The sequence below is a fragment of the Thunnus thynnus genome, chromosome 24 (assembly GCF_963924715.1).
Source record: "Thunnus thynnus chromosome 24, fThuThy2.1, whole genome shotgun sequence".
NCBI lineage: Eukaryota > Metazoa > Chordata > Actinopteri > Scombriformes > Scombridae > Thunnus > Thunnus thynnus.
The window spans coordinates 7,322,046-7,343,255 of NC_089540.1; the positions used below are offsets into that span (position 1 = coordinate 7,322,046).

Below are 21,210 nucleotides of genomic sequence, written 5' to 3' on the forward strand. Positions count from 1 at the left end.
TACACATTCTTGTGTTACAAACTGGGAGCATGGCGTTTGAGAGATGGGTATATACAGGTCAGAGAGGGCATAACAAAAACATACCGACAAGCGAAATTATGGGAGATGTAGTATCCAGCATTTTCAAGTTTGACCCTTACTAAGGAAGTAAAGGTCAGGGTATCTTGGCCTTCACCACTTCAATTTGACCATTGTTTTCTGCCACATGGAAGTTCCTCAACTTTATGGTTGTGCCATACTAAATAGCTGGAGTACTGTTTTAACTTACTTGTATCTCAAACCGTTACAAATAAGCTTTTCAGGTGAAAAAAATAGTTATTTAACAGTTCAAGTTCTGGGTAAGATTGTCCTTATCTTTATAAACTGACTCAGAATAATTGTTGTCCTCTAAACTTCCCAAGTCGACACAAATTTTAAATGCATCAGCAGCAGTTGTGATGTTAGCTTTACAGATTTCAATACAGTATAGTTGTAAAATCCATGCAAGTGAGTGTGAGTCAGCAGACCTGCACTAACACCCTTCCCCTTATCTTCATCTCCACTTTCCAATCCATCCTCCCCTCTGCTTCCTGCTTCCTTCCTCTCTCAGTCACAGTGGTCACATCACCCATCAATTAAACCAACACCAGCCAACGGAGATGCTATCTGTTCTGTGCAGCTTTGGCTCATGGTGGAGGGGAGAAGAAGTTGATTGCCCTAATGAATTATATATGCATTATTGATAAGCTCTACTTTTGCCCAACTTCTATAAATATATATTTATATAACGTGTCACTTTGCCTAATCGTCACCGGCTGGCCCTGTGTCCTCAAGCTTCTGGCTAGGAGGACGACCCAGGAGTGGTGCCAACTGTGTTTATATGCAGGTTTGCAGCTTGGATTATTAGGAAGGGAGCTGCTTCAGACTGTGTTTGTGTGCAGACTAAAGATTTGGTCAGTGGGCAAATCCAATCTTATTCAAAATGAAAGCTTCTTGGATAAATATTTAAAGCACATAAGGCAAAAAAATGACTCATAGTTTCCTCAATTCAACAAAAAATGACATTGATGATTGATTGATTGATTGAATGATTGATTTGGTTGCTAAGAACAACCTCAGTCTTCTCCTGGCAGTTATCGAGCAGCTCCACTGCTCAGCAAATGTCATTCATAATTAAAATGTACAAAAAAGATGAGTTCAGCTTCAGGATTTCAGGCGGCGGCCCAGCAGGCCAAATCTTCCTGACTTCTTTGCAGCGATGAGGATTGATTTGATCAATCATCACCACACCGTCTGAAATAAATGTTCTCCTCTGGGCTTGAGCTGCTTGGTGAATAATTTAAACGCAAACTTTGGCAGCTTCTACACAGTCTCTTAGGGGGAGTGGCCTTAGCAGGACAAGATCAACATTTCATTGCCGTGTCGCTCCAGTTTGAGCAAACTCAATCTCCTCATTACCGCCTCTAGCCGCAGCCACATCAAAACCGATTCACGGGCGATTTTGTCAATAGGTTTTGGTCGTGCAGAGCAGTATTGAGGTACAGTACATAAGCTGAAAATCTACACATTTCATGCACAGAAGGCTATCTGTCTCCCTTCTTACGCACACAGAAACAGAGCGAGAGCAAACACTGTACTGGACAAATGAACTTGATTCAAAGCGTTTGTTCTTGCGATTGTTCCACTGTGTTTGCACATCGGGACAAAGTGTACAGTGTGCTGGCTCATAAGTAAAAGAGAGGACACATGTGCACACACTCGTGCACACATACATCTTCAAATGTGCCTGGTTAGGCCGTCGGAGCAGATATATTTCCTCCTTCCCATCATCATTCAGTGGAAAATATAATAAATGTGTTGTGGACTTGTACCATGTTTGTATTTGCATTTGAGCATGTTTTTTTGGGGTGGGGTTTATCCATGTGTGCGTGCATGTGCAAGTCCCAGACAAAAAGTTATGTGGCTCTTACCCTTGGGATGTCAGTCAGCCATGGTACAATCTCTATTGTTTACTGTTTACCAGCAGTCCAAACTGAGACAAAACGATATGTCACCAATAATGTGTTTTGCACTCTGATTGGAGCATCGCGGTGACAAGTCTGTCACTGGCTGTTGCAATCAACAGCGGAGCTCTCTGTTTCTTGTTCTTCTGATCTCAGTAATCAAGGAAAAGAAAAAAATCCCATCGCTGTCAATTGTAGTGATATTTCTTTCCGTACATCTGAGAGACAGCAAAAGAGCCCCACATTAAGTAGCTCCGAAGTACACTAGGTCTCCTTTGAGGGAGAAGGAATAGCTGTAATTGCCATCATTTCCACACCGAAGCCCCTTTCATTTCCCTGCGTGGCCCAAGAAATTCAACTTGACATTCTGAGAAGCATCAAGCCCCTTTTAGACTTTCAGTTTCCATCTGCTACCCTTTACTTTGTCTCTCTACCCATCTCATAACGTGGCCCTGTGCTCTACACAAAAAGACAAAAAAAAAGAAGACAAAAAAAAAAATCAAAAAATAGTCTCCACACTTCGCTGCAAGCTTCTGCAAAAAGCAGCAGCAATTACATTTCGAGCCTTGAGGGAAGGGGAGAGGGAAGGGAGGAGTGATGGGAAGAGAGGAAGTTGGTTTGGTGAGGATATCTGGGTGCGATTGGTCATGCCTTACCCTCCCTGCTGAATCTCAAAGAGCAAGAGAGATGAGTGGAATGGGATTGCCCATTTTGTTCCTGGATAGAGGTATAGAGTCCCCCCGAGATCTACAGCTTTGAACCGTCTCACATGTCACAGATACACAAACAGACATGGACACACACACACACACACACACACACATAGCCCGACTACTTTGGTCACTACATCCTGCGGGCCAAATGATGACTCAGTGCTTTAATCGTATTTGCAGGGGATTGATGCCCAGAGAGGAGGTTTCCTCGCTGCTGAAACCAGCTGAGAGAGAGCAAGAAAGAGATAGAGCGGGACTGATAGTGACAGAAGGAGAGAAAGAAAGAAAGAAAGTCTCAGACCAGAAGAAATAGACAGAGCCATCAGAATCAAAGGTGCAGCTATTGAACCAAGACGACTGTTTCACAGCGAACTCATTATTGTTCTCGGCGGTGAGAAGAGACAGCCTTATTATTCTCCTGTGCATAACAGGAACTCATAACAGGAGATTGCTGGCAGCATTTATGGAGTAGCGATAATGCTTAGGTGCTTCTTGTCCTTACCTTTGGTACACTCTTTTCTCACATAATCCAATCATTTAAGTATTCTCGAGCTTATTTTACTTGTTAGTACTTCTCATTCTCCTGAGAGTGGTGGGAGGCGGGTGGAGGCTGAGTGTTGGGAGGGATTCAGAGGTGAGGGGTGGTGGTGGTGGGGGATTAGAAATTTAACTAGTGGAAAAAAAATATAATAAATGCACTCGGGTTTGTGCATTGGTATATCTTCTTTTCCCATTCTCAATTTCTGTTTCTGCTCTGACAATTTGGCATAAATTAATAGCTGTGCTGTCATTGAAAAGAATTGAAGTCTGTGCACTTAACGCTTCAGCACAGTTTAATTTCTGACAACACCCTTTCCAAATGTAGCTGTTACACAAATGTATTATGCTACTTTCCTACTATAATCTGTTGGATTAGTTAGAATTAAACAGTCAGCAGAAAGCCTTGAATAATGACTGTTACTATAAATTTAAACTTACAGTATAAAGTTAAAGAAGCATGATTTTGAACATGTAACATATTTATATTTTAGATTGCAAATATCCAACTAAATTCATTGCTCGTGGTGGTGTATAGAGCTGGAACAATTAATTGATAAATGGATTAGTCAATTGGCAGAAAATTAATCAAACTATTTTGATAATTGATTAATCGTTTTGAGTCATCTTTTAAGAAAAAATGACTAAATTCTCTGATTCCAAATTATTCAATGTGAATATCTTCTGGTTTCATTAGCCTCCTATGATAGTAAACTGAATATTTTGGGGTTGTGGACTGACAAAACAAGACATTCAAGGACGTTAACTTGGGCTTTGGGAAACAGTGATTGACATTTTTCACCTTTTACTGAAATTCTTTCGACCAACCGACTAATTGATTTAATGAGTGAATAATCGACAGATAAATCAATAATTAAAATGATTGTCAGTTGTAGCACTAAGGGTGTGTTACACAGACAGGTTGCACAAGCTGAGCAAACTCCTTGCTTCTCCTGCACTTTAACATGCCCTTTATATCATGATATCAAGCCCCAAATATTCAAAAACAACCTTGCTTTATCCCGTGGTTTAAAATTCTATTCTGAGAAGTTTCTCCTCCTCATTGGATCTGAAGCAAAACTACAGTCAGTCATAGGCTCTGTCTGAATGGTTTCTGGGCAAGAAGATGCTCCTCTGTGATTATAGTAATGATGCTGAGAGAACTTCTTGACACATCTATGCTCAAAAATGTTGCCTTTTGTATCAGCGATGTGAAGGACAGAATATAGAGGCTTTTAATGGACTTTATATGACATTATAAGATCCATTATGAAACATAGAATATATATTCTTCACATCTCCACTGTTGGCTGTATTTTCCATTGCTATCTATTATGCCTGAAAGTGTTGGTCATGAACTCTGGACTTAAGAATATCCATCTACTCCAACCTTGTCACACTAGAAGCACAGAAGAATTCATCTTGTGGGTTTGGAGTGAAGTGGTATTCTGTTCTGAGAGTGTACCTACAGTGCACATTAAGCTACAAAGTATGGTGAAAGGCTTTGACCCTGGGTCACTGAGTATAAAACATGATGTGATGGTTGAGTGCTGTGTAGCTACTGCACATGATGTCTGGAGCAAGCACAAGCAGCTTATAAATTGCTATAAGGGCCAGGGTGTTTATTGTTCCACATTAAACCATGTTAAAACAGGGCAACCTTAGCTCACAGTCTTCGTCTGATGATGAAGGCCACGATAGAGCCAAAAGATCCAGAACAATCAAGTAAGTGGACCTTGGAGTGGAGATCTGTCATCATTTAAATGACACTCTCAATATTACTTTGTTGTTAGTGTAGCTCTACTGACTTTAGTGTATCTTGACAAGTAATGGACAGATTGACATGAAATTTGGTACAGCTATCAATGGCACCCATAGGATGAATACTTATGACTTTTTTAAGCCCCTGACTTTTTTTGTAGCGCCACCAGCAGGTCAAAGTTTTCCTTGGTCTGTGAACTATCTCAACATGTACTTCATGGCATTTTGTACAGACATTCATGGTTCCCTGAACCCTAATGACTCTGATGATCATTGACTTTTCTATCAGGTTGACATTTTTAGTTCAGAGTGAAATGTCTATTGGACCACTGGGTGGATTAGTATGCAATTTTGTACACACATCTATGTCCAATACTTTTTATGTTTATTTATGACTAAATTCCTGCAAGACTGTCATCCCTATTAGCCACAGCTGCACTTTGTCTTTTCTGCCAATTAGCAAATGTTAGTAAGCCTTTAGTTAAACTAAGATGGTAAACATGGTGTCACCGCCCTAACATCAGCATGTTAGCATTGTCATTGTTGGCATTTAACTCAAAGCACCTCTGGTTGCGGCTTGCTTATTCATATGATATGAGAGGTGGTGAACAGGCATAATGCCTTGTTTATGAATGATTACATCTTTACAAACTTCTTTACAAATTACAAAGCCTGAAAAGTCTATGAAATCTGAGGTTGCATTAAACCTCATATTTTTCAAAATATGAGATTTGGAAACCAAAGCATACGTAGCTTCAACACTAGCTACTGACTAAGTATTTGCCATGCAAGGAAAATGAATGTTTAGAGTTTATTTCTATTCCTCTGCTTCTACACACTGCTGTGGTTGAATTGGTGTGGGCCATTGCTATTAGTGCCCTTCCACACCTACCTCGTTTGGTCTGGACTTTCAGACTTTTCAGTTTGATCCAAACCAAAATTACAGGTGTGAAACCTATCCCAGACTGTGGTGCGGCCCAAACAGCTGAACCTTGATCCGGCAAAAAGAGGTGGTCTTGGTACGGATCAAATTGAACCATGTTTCAGTTCTTTTTTAGTATGAAAACATTTTTTGGATGGTTCTTACTTTCAGACCAATTACAGGAAGTTCCGACAGGCTATTGTCAGAACCGGAAAAAGGAAAAATGAGCTGTGGTAGTACATGGGGAGAGGGGGAGACCAAGTTTTTAATTGAAATATGGTACGAAATTATAAAAAGTCCACTGGAAAAAACTCATAAAACTTTCCAAGTATTTTTGAAGAGGATATGAGTGGACAAAAGAGCAATGCCACCTGAAGATATAGAAACTATAGCAGCAGTATACAAAGGTGCGCATTTCCATTAGAAAAAGCATTGTGTTGACCAATGGGAAGGGCAAATTTGTTTTTGTTTTTCAGCAGTCATTATTTCTACAGAGTACAACTTATCACACCAGAAACACTATCATAGCCTACACTTATATAAACTATGGTACAAGATATAATGAAACGTTGTAAAATGAATGAACCAATTCATCATGATGGCTTGCATTCTATTGTAGATTAGTGGCAATAGTAGGCTATTAGCTGTCACACTTGTGCATACATATTTAATTCCACATAACTCCATTTCATTTTAAAGGAGGAAATGCAGCTATGAAGAGGAAAATGGGCAAGGCAAAACAGCTCCTAGACATAGCAGAAAGAGGATAATGAAAGAATTCAGGTGTACAAGAGGTTGCAGGAAGAGTTCATCCACACAGAAGACAGTAGACAGTAGAGGGAGTATGCCACTCTGGAAAGGTGGATGAAAATGCAGCAGGAGACCGAGGAGAGGCGATTCAGAATGCTGCAAGAGCAGTGGGCAGCCACAAATACCATGTTAATTAACTTTAAGCAGACATTCATGAAAGGCATGTCTCACCAAAGCCAAGCTCCACACCATGCAGCATCCTGGGGTCCCATGCATCCCTATTATTTTCCACCTCCTCCAGCTCCCAGTGACTGGGCTGCACAGCGGTCTTCAAACCTATCGACTACCCAGGCCCAACCTACAAACCCCTTTGATCAGACCCCACGTGTCCTGTATCAAAGTGATAGTGGTGAACCAAGCGACAAGTAGCAGTATTTTTTCAGTTGTAATTTATTTTACTGAACAGCACCCAGCACTTTAATTTGTATGCTGTATTTTAATCTGTAATGCTGATTTTTACTTTTTCATTTTAACTTCTATACAGTTTAGCTTTATCAACTTATATTTTTTATGGCAAAGTCTGTTAGTCAGTAGCTAAAAATGAAAGACAAGTTATGCAGAAAGTGTATGTGTTACAATCAAACAACATGTACTGAAGTGAGATGTAATTACGAACAGAACAAGATCAACACAACTATTGTAAAAATAAACTTTGATCAAATAATGATACATTTATTGTAGATGGTTTCAAAACATAAGAAGCAATGCTGCAATGCAAAGGCTGCAAGTGCCAAAATGATGATACACTTATGCAATACAAGATTTGCAAGTGGCATAAATGATTACACAGTAATAAAAGCAATGTTCATACTTACATAGTTGAAAAATGAGCAGACAATGCATTCTTAATGTTTTCCCCACTCTCACCATCAATGAGACGGTCTGCAGGGTCTGGTCTTGCATCATGAACTTCATCTTCATTGCCAATGTTTTCTTCGTTGTGACTCACAAAAATTGTGACGGACACATCTGGTGGCGATAATGTCACTGATTAAGGTGACATGACAGTCACATTGTTTTAATAGGCACCTCAATCTTCCTTTCAAGCGTCCAAAAGCCCTTTCCACAGTCATTCTGGCTTGACTCAAGCAGTGATTGAAAGTAGATTGTTTCGGTGTTACCCCTCTGCCCTCCAGGTATGGCTTCATTAGCCATGGTAGCAGTGGATACACGGCATCTTCTAGTATCACAAGAGGTACATCAACATCCTTAATGGTTTCTTGCCATCCTAGCAAGGGTGTTCCATTCTGCCCTTGTGTGTAAAGGGACGAATTTGACAATACACTGGCAACATGAACCCTCCCAGGCCAGCCAATGTTGACAGTTGTCACATACATGCTGCCACCAAGCACGGCACTGTGGTTGGGCCCAGATGTTGCTGTAAAAGATTAGGGAAAAAAAACAAATACCATAATATTCACAAATTATTTGGCCCTATTGAATAATTAAAAAACATGGATCTAAATAAAATGCATCCAAGAAGGCTATGTAAAATAATCATGCAAATGTATTTAGTTATTTATTTAATCTGCAATGAATTAACTATTAAATAACTAAATAACTATTTGACTCTATGTTGGCACACGGCAGGCCTGCAGCTGTCAGCAAGACTGTCATGATCATGTAATTGTAGTTGATGATTAACTGTCATACAAATAATTGCGATTGATGATTTAATTGTCTGTTTCTGTTCGTGTTATGCCATGCCATTTTCAACACTCTGTTCTATTTAAGTCATTGTAGCAGCATAGTAAGTGTCACAAGATGGCAAGTCACTACATTTTCCACAACATGTTCCTGAAAATGTTTCACAAACAAAATAATGCATTATGTCGACTGAAAAGCTTTTCATTTGAAAGATGCAGAACAGGAAGTGTTGAAATTGCAAGAGTAGCCTTGGCTGCTACAGTGTTGAACTGGAAGCATTTTCTTTATGCTACTGCACGGAAAAATGTAATGTTCTTTAGTGCGTTCGTATAATTGCAATGTGAAACCAAAACTAACTGGATCAAATGTATACAATGTAACAAAAAGCTTGGTTTCAGACTTTCAGGTTAGAACCAGTCTGAAGGTTCCTCTGTCAGTACCAGGACTGCATCACAAGTGCTTTATACCAAGCAAGTACTTGCAAATATGGAAGGTGTTTTACAGAACACCATATATAATTCTCAGATTTTTAAGGACTGGGATTTTTTTTTTTTTAATCATCTGTTTATTTATTGGTTTATTTTGCAGCAGTTTGCTCACCACAGCGGCAGCTCTGTTTACAGAACAGGGGAGAGCATTAAACCTTCTGAATTCTCTTGAAAAAATAATCAACCGCGCTGTGCAATAAAAACAACAAAGGCTAGCTTAATGAGCACAAGGCTTTCACAGCACCATTATCAGCCAGTGAGGAGAGATGAGGGCCCTCGCACAATTACAAGTCCGCACTTATCTTGTCGAAGCAGATTCTGCAGTGGGAAGAGAATCTTGTGTGTGGGTGTGTATGTGTGGGTGGGCGGCGAACTGCATGGCCAAGCCTTAAAAAAAAAAAAAAGCTCAATAAACTAACAATCTCTGATGGTCTAGTTATTTTTATAGAATTCCACAAACTAAGCCAACATTTCAGCTGATTCCTATCTTGCCATATTGGCAAGTCATTAACTCAGACCCAAGCATGATGAATATCAGGCCTTGTTAACCATTATAAAGTGCTGAAATGTCACACATTTATGATGGATTGGGTCATATGACATTATTATGGCTGCAGCATCTGTGTTAAAGGGGAAATCCACACTGAATCACACAGGGTAGAAAACTGCTGCTGCTGGTTTATTCTGTAATTGTGACATATACAATATATGCATACTGAGGGATACAATATAATGTCCCATGATATTTGTATAAGCCTTTCCCATAAAATGCCATTAATAATCTAAAATCTAAACTAAAATCTCAAAAAAGAGCTCTCTTTGGGTTGAAACTTTAAAGCATATTTCAGTTTTGGTCCCACCCCATCTAGTGATTCACTGTGGATTTACAAAGAAGGCTGCCACACACAGACACATTGGTTCTTGTGCCCAACAGAGTCCCATGTTGTTGTCTAAAACCAATGTGCATCCACTGCCAAAGAAGACTATGAGGGTTTCCCTTCCAACCGAACTGTACAGCAGCCGATTTCACTGATTAACACTTTCAACCAGAGAGGAGAGAACCAATTAGTTGAATCAGCCCTTGTGCAGTTTGTTTGGAAGGGAAAACCGGCGTACTCATCCATGGCGGAGGGCTGAACAGCAGTGATTCACAAGGAACAACGGTGGGGTTGCGGACTCATTATGTCATAGGTGAATCTAACTCATTACTGTCTGCTCTTTATTTTCACACCGCTCCTGCCATTCTATAACTGAGCAGTACAAATCTAAAAGAAACGCCTAACAAAATCTCATCATCACCGGTTTAATTGAAATATGAGAAGAGAATAAAAACTATTTACCAACCACCCATAACCTTTGTTAAAAAGAAAAATTGCCATCTATAATATGTGTCCCTGTCGTGTCTGCTAGGCTTTGAAACCTGAAGCCTTATTTCATTGAATGTTTTTCACTTTTCTCAAGAAATTATTAAATAGACTTTTTCCTCGTGTGCTTGTTTGCATGATAATCAACTTTATCCAAACTTGAGACTTCCTGTTGGAGATGGTTCATGTAAGAGGTTACTGTGGAGAAAAGGAAGACCACACACAGCGTCACTAAAGCATTAGTGCACCTGAAACCAGGCCTGGCCTGTGTCATCCAGCACCAGCACTGTCAGCCCTGTATGTAGTTCCTAACGACAGCTGCAGCAAATGTGCTAATGTGCACCATCTACAGGCAATCACTTAACTTAATCAGCTGTACTTAAATGCAATTAGATTCTACGTCTTTGTCATTCCACGCAAGTGCACATCAAAAATAGACAGTACATTCCATTTAATACTTAATTTGAAGTAAGTAAATAAAAGAAAATCAAACAGTTAAGCACTGAATTCAGACAGCTGGAATTACAATTTGAGGTACTACACAATTACGTGTAGTGTTATGAATGTTGAAGCAGCTCAGTATGCCTGTGGAATTACATCCATATTGTACTGTTCTGCAACTTATGGTTTACATCCAAAGCCAGTGTTCAGTGTCAGTGCAGGAAATAACGCCGCAGAACGTAGTGTGTGTAACGTGGTGTGGAGATCGAGATGGGGGGGGGGTGAGCATGTACAGTAGCACATAATACTTTCATGTAGGAGACCGGGTCAGTTTGCGTTACAAAGTCCACTTCTTTACAAATACGGGTGGGCTGTAGTTTGTATGTTCGTGGAGGCTGTGATTGCTAAAGGTTTAGTAAGGTTCACTTGGGTGTATTTCTTTAGCATGCTTATAGCTTCAGGGTAAAATCTGCACAGCTGTTTTCTAGACAGCAAGGGACTAAACGCTTTGTGGTTTAGGCGGGTTAAATTGCTGTTGTTGCTTTAAGCCCTCCTCCCACACTGCTTCTTGTAAATCTTTGGTATAGGTGGGAATTAGTAAGCATGGCCCACTACGTTACTGCTGCTATCTATTGCAATGAAGTGGAACCAGAAGCCATGAAATACCCACACAAGGCTGTAGCATAACAAAAGTTAGAAACTGAATGTTTCCTCTCTATAATGTATCTGCTCCTATGTGGGGATGGGGATGACTCATTCCGCCTTCATAGGTTCATGTTTTCTTCCCATAGATGATCCTTGATAATGAAGTTTTTGAGGAACTTGAAGTTGTTGATGTAACCCAGTAGAGAATTGGACTCTATAAGATGTCAGTCGGTCAGAATCAGTGTCATCTTACTCAGACTTTGTTCTTATTGGTTATATCAGGCAATGCAGGCTTCTGATTGGAGAAGGGAAATAAGTCCCACCCCCTCCAGGTAGAAGTTCAACAATACAGAGTAGAGGAAATAACACAAGCAGATGAATGACAAAGGATATAGCAAGCCACCATTGAACTCGATCACCTCCTTACCTCGAGGAGTTGGACTGAGATCACCTTTTGCCCCAAGGGGGAGACCATCCATTCCTTCACTCCCATCACTTGAGTACACCAGTGTGGCGGGACTGTTAAAGCCCCACATCTTATTACTTGATTTGTTTGACAAACCTAAGAGCAATTTGGAACTGAAACTGGATCAACACTACCCTATCTGACTGAAGCTCGCTAAACTGACCACAACAAAGGAACAAAGTTGAACTTAAATGAACGGACCAAATATATCCTGAACTCTGTTACACTTCCCAGACATTTTCTTCCTTTGCAAGTAAAATGTGTCAAGTAACCATTTTCGTGGGATTTATGTTATGTGTTCAAACTGTGAAGCACTGTTAAAACAGTTTATTGTTGTACTGAATGCATTACTTACACTATCCACCAGTTAATTAACACTAAAATGTCAGTTAAGAGAGGAAACTTTTTTGTTTTGCTTTCTTTTCTACAGAAGTCTTTAATATAATTTAGGTTGAAAGTACCCTCTGGCTCCAGTTGCTTATTGTGTCTTCTCTATTGTGCCTCTTTCAACCCCTCCTACGGACTTAGATAGTGGTCCTAAATATATCTGAGTACCCTGTGAGTTGGGTTGCACTGACATTCAGCTCTTTTCTCTCAGGAGAGACAGATTGTTGTCTGCACTGCGCCTCATGTTGTCTCAAATCTCCTGCAGGCTGACTCATTACAGTCTGCAAATCGGTGCATCATTTCGGTGTCATCTGCAAACCTTCAGCTGCCACAAGTATCACAGGAATATGGTAATTTTGCTTCACAAAAGGAAAAATCTGACCAGCGACAATAATGACAGAGGATAGAGAATATATAATATGCAGGACAATGGGGGGAAAGCCAGCGCTCTAATAGAGAGATCGAGGCCTCAAGCCAACAAATCACTCATCTACAGTGGCCTCTTACAATGTGTGATTTAGTAATTGACATTCCCCCTCTCATGTTGATCCTGGCTTCTGACTAGCAGTTCACTCAGCAGTATTCACACCATCCAATTCCTAAAAGATGCATTTAATCAGAATCACTTTGGCGCCGTCTGAAAGGCTCTGACGATCAAATGGGGATGCGAATAAGCTTGTCAAATTTGTGAACATAGGCATTTGTTGATATGGTGGGGGTTTTTTTGTCTTTTGTCCCTTGCCATATTTTTTTCTTGAAGCTCCCTATGTCTTAAAGATGTATAGTTGCACCCAGCAGCCTAGTCTTTATCTAATCTTTTGTAACCATGACTGACAGTTTTGTTCCATGCCTGCCAAAGAGAAATAGTTTGAAAGAGTCACAATTTTCTCTGCATTTGAGAGTTTCTCTAATGCACAGCTCCATAGCCAATTAATTGGGATGGATAGAAAGATTCTTTTTCTGCAACATCACAACCAAAAGATCTTTTAGATGTTCAGCAGTTCCGGAGACGAAACGATGATTCTGCACAGTCAATCATTGATCATCATGGAGCAACTGCAGACTGTCTTAAAAGATTACAGTGCAGTCTTATGATTTATAGCTATACTTTTCTTTTTGTTGCTTCAAGCCATCCAGCTTGTTTTCACAACAGATATTATATTGATCCGTCCCAGAAGAGAAAGATGAAAAATAAACTTTCTTGTTGTAGAGATGGCATCTACAGTACGTCTTCACTGATAAAGCTCCAAGACTTTGGAATAGATGCAACACAACGCTTGTTTATTGTCAAGCAGAAATGTTTGGGAGGACATCAACGCTCCATGCTTGGCGCTCGCAGACTGACACTTTTAATACTACTGCCAGAGAGGAAATATGGTAGGTGACCTAACACGGAGGCTTAGTACTGATGGTCACAATGAGAAGGCTCAGTGTCAAAGCCATTATACAAGCCTCTGAGAAAATACACACACAAATCAACCTCTGCCAGCATGCCAAGATTCTTGACTCCACAGACAGCCTTCGGGGAGATTTCCCTTTTCATCAGCTTTTCTCTTCTTCTTCCAACCAGAACCAGTTAAAAGATCAGGATTTGATATGCTGTCACTCATCTCCTGCCTGATTTGGATGACAGGCGGCTTCATGAGCTGCTGTGGAGTTGATGCAAACCGAGTAGGGAGGAAATTTCGAGGCTTCGGAAGATTCCCCACTGAGCAGAAAGGCAATCATTAGAAATTAGAAAGGGGAGGGGGAAGAGGGAAAATAGTTCAGGGGAAAGGGGAATAAATTTAATAGGGAGTCAATAGGTATTGATTTTTATGTAAATTTCTACACAGCAGAGGAGCGCCTGTTCGGTCATGGGCTATCAGGATCCAAAATAAGGCTAAAACAGACAAGGGGATATTACCCACTATTCACTGTGTCTGCTATTTTTCACTATTCTGCATCTTCCTCTGCCTGGCTACCTCTCCAGTCACTGACCGTTTCTCATTCTTCCTTTCTCTGTCTCATTCTCTTTCTCTCTCATTCTCTCCCTCCCTTCTCCATCCGCTTTGTATTACTGCCAAGCAGTCAAATGGATGTTGGCATATTTTAGAGCCCTGTTGTCCAACTCTCTCTCATGCGCAGGCCAAGTTTGTGGCTCAGCAGAGTGCAACTTGGCAGCTGACGAGACAAGCACACTAAAGCAATTAGCGCGGCCACCAACAGTCGCTTGGAGAACCGAGCGTCCGTTCCGTTCACGAGTCAAATATAGAGTATTATTTATATCCAAAGGTCAGCACCCTCTCTGTCAGAGGATTTCAGATCTGTTAATGTGGGACGTTTACACTGCAGGCACACAAAACAAAAGAAGTCGAAGCAGAGTGATGTTAAAAGGGCAGGACTGTGACAGTGCCACCTCCCCCTGCAAATGCACACATACACAGCTGAGGTTGAAGCTGGGCGATGTTAAGAGATCAGGATTTTAACAACCTCCATCTCACACACAAGCAGACATACAGCGCACGGGAACGCACACCCGAGCAAAGAGATCAGTCAAAGCGGCGCGCTGTTAAAGGCGGCAGAGTATGACAACCTCAGAGGGGCTGACCGCCCTTGCTGTCAGTAAAGATGACCCTCATCTCACAGTCTTTGTTCCGAACAAGAGAAGAGGCAAAGCGGACAAAAATGACAGCGAAGCCTAAGAATAGTATGTGCTGCTGGGATACCTGAAAGTAGCTGGACTGTTGTGACATGCCTGGCATGAATGTACTATAAGGGTTTCTGTGCAGGTCAGCAGTGCATCGGTCCATAGATTGTCATTTCTGAGTCTGAGATTATGAGAGTTATGTGAAAATTAGCAACTAAGGTGTCAAAATTGATAGTTGAAGCAAAATTTTCTTTTCCATTGTGTCCATGATGTAAAATTCAGTGTTTTTTCTTGACTTTCCATATGTAAAATGGTATCCCTTACTGGTTTCATAGTATTTTTCACCCCAAAGAGTAAGAACTTAGAGCTTACTATGAGGAAGGACCACTAAAAACACACAATTTAATACATGATGTAAAATTCCCAAATCGTCAGAACCTCTGCAGATAATTTATCATATTCCCTGACTTTGACATTTTCAAATATACCCCTGAACATTTCCTTGATATTCCAGCAGCCAATTCAGGCCAATACAGCTTTTGCTTTCTTTTATTATTTAGGTACTGTTCAATAAATAACAAGCCTGATTTGTAGATTTTCTATGTTGAAAAATGAACGCCGCTGACACACCGAGACAGCATGTAGCCATTGAGTGTTGACATATCTCATTGCTAACTGATCTAAATTTGATTCTTCATGCCCACAGCGGCAAAAAAGGTGTGAACTTGACACCTGTGCACATCCCCAAGTGTCAGTGAATAAGGCATTAAGTATGGTTTATAGCTGGTTTGTGGCCCCTTGAGAACATCCATAAATGAGAGGGCCTTTTTTTTTAGTTCAGGTCTAAGTGATTATTGTTTCATTAAGGATGTCACCTGAGGGATTTGCTACATTTATAGTAGTAAATGTAATTACAAACACTTCTGTGTAAGTGTTTCTTATTAAAATGTGACCCAAGCATTTTATTCAGCTTCATCAAACATTTTAGGGGTTACACATCACTGACAAAATAATGTTAGATTAAGATTGTAAGTCTCAGCATCTCCAACTGGAGCATCAATCGCTAATACAACTTGTGATTTATGATGACCACTCTTTTCTAGTGTGCAGGGGCCTGGGGCGGACGATGTCAGTCAATACCTGCAATATTGCCTCATTTGCAGCAGCTGTCAAAGTGACTTACACCCGTGCACACGCATACATACACATACACACACACAAACACACCTCCCCCACTGTCAAAGTAAATTGGGTGCATGTTCTCTAAACCCTATTTATGGGTCTCCCATTGTTTTTCTTGATGCAGTGTCTGACATGTGGAAGAAAGGGCAAAATTCATCCACCCATCATCCGGGGAGAGAGGGAGAGAAAAAAAAATGTATGTATTTGAAACTGAGAGAGAGACAGAGATGGACGGACGGGACAAAGAAGACGGAAAGATTGAAACAGACTGGCAGGCATGAGAAAGAGATGGATGGTTCGAGAGACAGAGAGGAAGAGAGTGAGACAAACAAACAGACAGACAGAGGTATAGACTTCATGCTATGAACTCAGCCACTACTCCCCCCCCCCCCACCCTTCCCACCTCAGCTTCCTGTCACTCACAGCTGATGACAACCCCCAACCTGTCTCTGCCTCTGTCACCTCAATCACACAAGGACCTGATACTGTCATCACACTCTGGGTGCCATATCAAACTAGTACACTGCTATGTGTGTGTATATGTTTGTGTGTACCTGATTGGGTATGTGACCCCTTGCTGGGGAAAGAATGTGAATGTGTGTGCGCACAAGTGGCTGTTTGTGTGTCTGCAATTTGACAAGCAAGCCTCCTTGAGAAAAGTCTGTCTGACTGTCGGTCTATCTGAAGAAAGCCTATGGATTAGGCCAGGCCAACAAATACACCTGCCGTAAATCTCCGTTGCTTACACCGGGACGGCAAATGCTTTGATCTCAGGGTGGCATTGAATACAGATCAAAATCTGTGATGTCGGATTCCAACTCTTTGCACGAACTCTCAACTCTCCAGATGATGTAAAAGTCAAGGAAACATGGTTGGATGATTGATACGGATCCATTGGTGTGAGGTTTTAAATGGATTGTGGGGTTTTTGATACATGCAGTATGTTTCTGGCATTAAACCTACAGGCATTAGTCAGTATTGCCCACATTCAGTACTTGATAATAATTGATGTTAAGAGAAGATTAGATTACAGCTCCATGTCAACGGTATTCAAAAACCTGTGTATTTTCAGCCTAACAAATAAAATTGTGGGGGAAACGCTAGGCCTACTTGTAACATTTTTATCTTTAAAATGGTTAACCTTGCATTAAATCATATTTTTGATGTCCCAATTTCTCATTTCACATCAAGCATGTAATGACAAAGTGACACTCTTAGTGCCGAACCTACTGAGAAACAACATCCATCCTTTGAGCTGCTTTCTCAGGCTGCTTTCAGACTGTATGTTTAAGTCTCACTGCTTTCATCAACTAGCTAACAAGTGCAGAAAGGACAAGTGTGCACTGCCTGCCAAAAGGAAAAAAAAAAGAAAGAAAGAAAGAAAAGACAAACAAGATATTTTTTTCTGAAGAGTCTATAGATCAAACCAAAGCTAAAAGATAAATTATTGGACACATTTATCAGATGGCCAAAAAAGAGAACTCCAATGGGATGTTCATGCTATAGGCGACTGTTTACCATCATGTTAGCCATATCTAGTATTATACATAATAGATTTTAAGTGGTGACACACAACTTGCTGTCAGCTTTAATGCAGCAAGGACAGACATGGTTATAGGCACAAAGCACCTGCACAGTTAAACAGAATTCCATGAAGGAAATGAATGAATGGCCCCCTCCTTGATCTCTACTTCTATATGTACTGAAACATTTATGCATATACTTATCTAATCTGGAGTCATGCATGCAGTCAGGTCTGGGGGCTGAGCCAATAAAAAAGGCAGCCGCGTTACAGTCACCAGTCGTCAGCAATTAGTAGACCAATAGGGTAGCATCTTAGATGCTTATGGAATGAGTCACTATGTGCAATTTCATTTTTTCATAGTCATCTTCTAACAGGGCTCTACTGGCTTAGGGGGGTAAACTTGATGATTGTACACCTGCCGTGACACTGACATGATGACACTCCAATCATGATGTAATAGGTCAACATTCTCCCACAGGTGTTGTAGGTGCAACTTGATGCCGCACTCTGTGTAAAGCCTAATTGACACTCTGCACCCATCAAACATCTCATTTCTGCCCCGCCTATCACTGGGGTCCTCTGTCAACGAACACATACAAGTCTTAACAGTGCACTTACACTGGAGGACTCTCACACAGTCAGCATGTCATTCAAAGCATCAACCAAGGGTAAAAGCACAATCACCCAACAGTTTAGGCAGAAATAAAACACCAAGCCTCACCTGAGTACCAAGGGCTAATGCACACAGTACTCTGTGCTCCAAAGCAATGGCCATTTCACCTCATCTAAGGGATGTGTTTCAGGTATAACCTTCAGTGGACCACCACCAAAAATAAGATAAATGAGCCTCACATAAAGCCAAACTAAGGGACAAAACGTATACCCAAGTACGCACATACCTCAAGCTTTGCGAGATCGATTTCACGCATTGTGTTCTGGAGTCCGTCACCTGAATGCAATACAAGAGCGAACTGCTGTCTAAACATTGCAGCCAGGGTCAATATAGCATGAAAAAACAAGAGAAAGTCGACCCCTTGAGTTTGGGCTCACTTCCACTCAAAATAACCATGATGACCAGTTTGACGAAACTCTAGCTCAGTGGTTCCCAACCTTTTTTCCTTAGGGGAGCCCTATTTTACCATTGAGTCATAACTTTTTCTTTTTGATACATTGAGTGTTGTCTTTTCCCTGATGCTTAGCCATTGTTCCATGCACCCTTTGGTTGTTTTAACTTTGTACTTTTGTAATGCAGGATAAGCCTATTTAGCCGGCTGAACTTATTGAAGGCCTTGGCTGAGTTCACTAAACTTCCAGATGTCAGTGTTAGAGACACATGAGAACTCGTGTTAGTGACCAATCAAGTCTTGTTGAAGGAAAACAACCTGTGTGATGGCTTTAACCCAATTAATCAAACTTTTAGAGAAACCATTGCTGCAGCCATAACCAAAATGAGTGGTTAGTTGTTTTTAGTGTGGTGTTCATTACTGCCTCTGCTCCTTTCAGTTGTTTTCACTGCTTCTCGCTTGGCTTCTGTTTGGACTGCCCCTCTGCACCTACCTAAGGCGATGTTCTTGCCCTATTGAAATCTATGCACATATTCAGAGAAATGTCCTTTCCTGCCTGTGCAGGGTGTCCCATTTTTTAAAATATAAGTTATGGATTTATTCATTAACTTTCATTATGTCCACTTGGAGTACACAAGAGGAGACAAGGAGGATAGGAGGAGCGTGTGTGTGTGTGTGTGTGTGTGTATGCTCGCGTACGGACAATGATGTGGAGGATTATGGCTAACCTTTAGTTTTGGCCATTTTAAGATGATTAATTTGCCACTGTGTTTTTAGCTGGAGGGCAGATGCAAGCAGAGAAAACTTATAATTGCCTCAGTGCTGCATACCCTTCTCAATGTCAAGCCTGATAGAGAGCCCTATTCAATAATGCCTAATCTAGTACACTGTAAAGAAAAACCTATAGAATCTACTCAATTAATGTGAAGTAACAATTTGCATTCAGTTTGTTTTGGTAGATTTCACCTCATGTTTTGAGTATCTAAATTTAACAGCTGTGACACACTAAAAGAAATTAGGTAAAGTCTTACCTAACCTTTCTCAATACATTACACAACTAATTACTTAAGTGTAATTAGTTCTTAACTCTTGACTGTTAGTAGGCAATTGTTCATCTACTTAATTATTATTAATTAATCAATATGACTAATTAACCATTACTTATTCAAGGATGGTTAGCTGTACTTGAAAAATTATTGTCAGACACAGGAGACAATATTGATCATGTCAATTTCTTTTTAATCAACCAAATGTTTAAAAAGTAAAGAAAGGAGGTCGTTCTCCAAACACAAACACTGTCTTATGGTCATGCTATTAAAGGCTAATTTGTGGTAGGTCGCTCAACACTTTATGCTTTATGCTTCAGCAAAAGGTTTCAGTCATCTCCATGGTAACCAGACGCTATCCTCCAACTGGCTTGTTTAGTTACATTATATCATCCCGACCGGGACTAATTAAAGTGAATACAAGGAACTTTTAACTGGTTATGAAACAGTCTTATGATGTCTCTGATGCCTCTATATGACCTACATAAGCAAATGAGCCCATCAGTGAGAATATTGGCTGTTTCTATATAGTTATTCTAAATGCCTGCCACCGGGTCAGATTCCCTGCAAAATGAGACGAAATGATTTACAGCACACAGACTGGAAGACGAATTAAAAGCAAAACCCGAATGTTTGACCCCAGCATCCCTTTGTAATGTAGTAAAATTGCTGCTGCAGTAAAATTGTCATGTTGGCACAGACCACTCCCTTCAGGATAGAAATGTGTCATCATAGAATGAAGACATAGTAGAGACAACCTGACTCTAGGAGTGAACCATTCAGATTATCATGATTAATGTGTCCCCCATCTCTATCTTTCATGCACTTCTTGCATATAATGTAGGTCAAACCAATAAACCATCAATATCAAACATTAACTTGTCAGTGTTCCCCATCAAAGATTAATATTAATCAATATACAAGTAAACAGAAAATTGGAAATAAATGTCAACAACCCATGCAATATGTTTTCCTTGACTAAAATGTAGGTATTCTGAACCGTTCATTGCAGTTACACCATTCTACTTTACTAGCATGTTGGTAATTTAAAGTTCTGTCGATATGTGTCTTTTTAAAAAGGTGGACTGTGCCATACTCCATTGAATTCTGCAAATTAGTTTTTTCACTTTTGTGAAAAAAGTAAAACAAAAATATACCTCATCTACAGTATACAGGAGAGGATGCACCCTGGTACCAGCAGTTCCTCCTTTGGCATGCATCAGCTGCAGAAGATGTTGTGTGTGCCCATCACGCTTCAGCATGAACATCTCTTCCAGGGAAATTGTTGTTATACGTCGCAAATCCTCTTTGATCTAGTTAATGAGTAAAAGGACAACATAAGAATACAACAATTTTCTCAATGATACTCACCCATTCTAAAAGGCCTGAAACTAAGTTTAAGTTGTTTAGGGTAAGTTCATCTTAAATATTTTAGATCTATCACTGTTATTATCTACATAAGATAAACATACCTACCTAAACCTAAACCTAAACTCTGCTGTCATATGAATGCATTTGGTAGCTAGCTTTACATTGCTTTGTCTAACCAATGACAATATAGGATACTGAGTGACATAATCTGTAGTTGAGTTGGAGGGGGG

The 21,210-nt window shown here is 40.4% G+C and overlaps 1 long non-coding RNA gene across 3 annotated transcripts in view; it reads left to right on the forward strand.

The window, feature by feature from the left end:
- The window catches only part of LOC137177397 (uncharacterized), a 212,021-nt gene that overhangs the window by 72,841 nt on the left and 117,970 nt on the right, over window positions 1-21,210 (forward strand). Inside the window, exon 6 of one of the 3 annotated variants that reach the window (XR_010926102.1) lies at window positions 16,099-17,460. The exons of the other annotated variants lie outside the window; for them this stretch is intronic. This is a non-coding gene — a long non-coding RNA (uncharacterized lncRNA). Of the gene's footprint in view, window positions 1-16,098; window positions 17,461-21,210 lie in introns of those variants that run through there. 3 annotated transcript variants of the gene reach the window in all.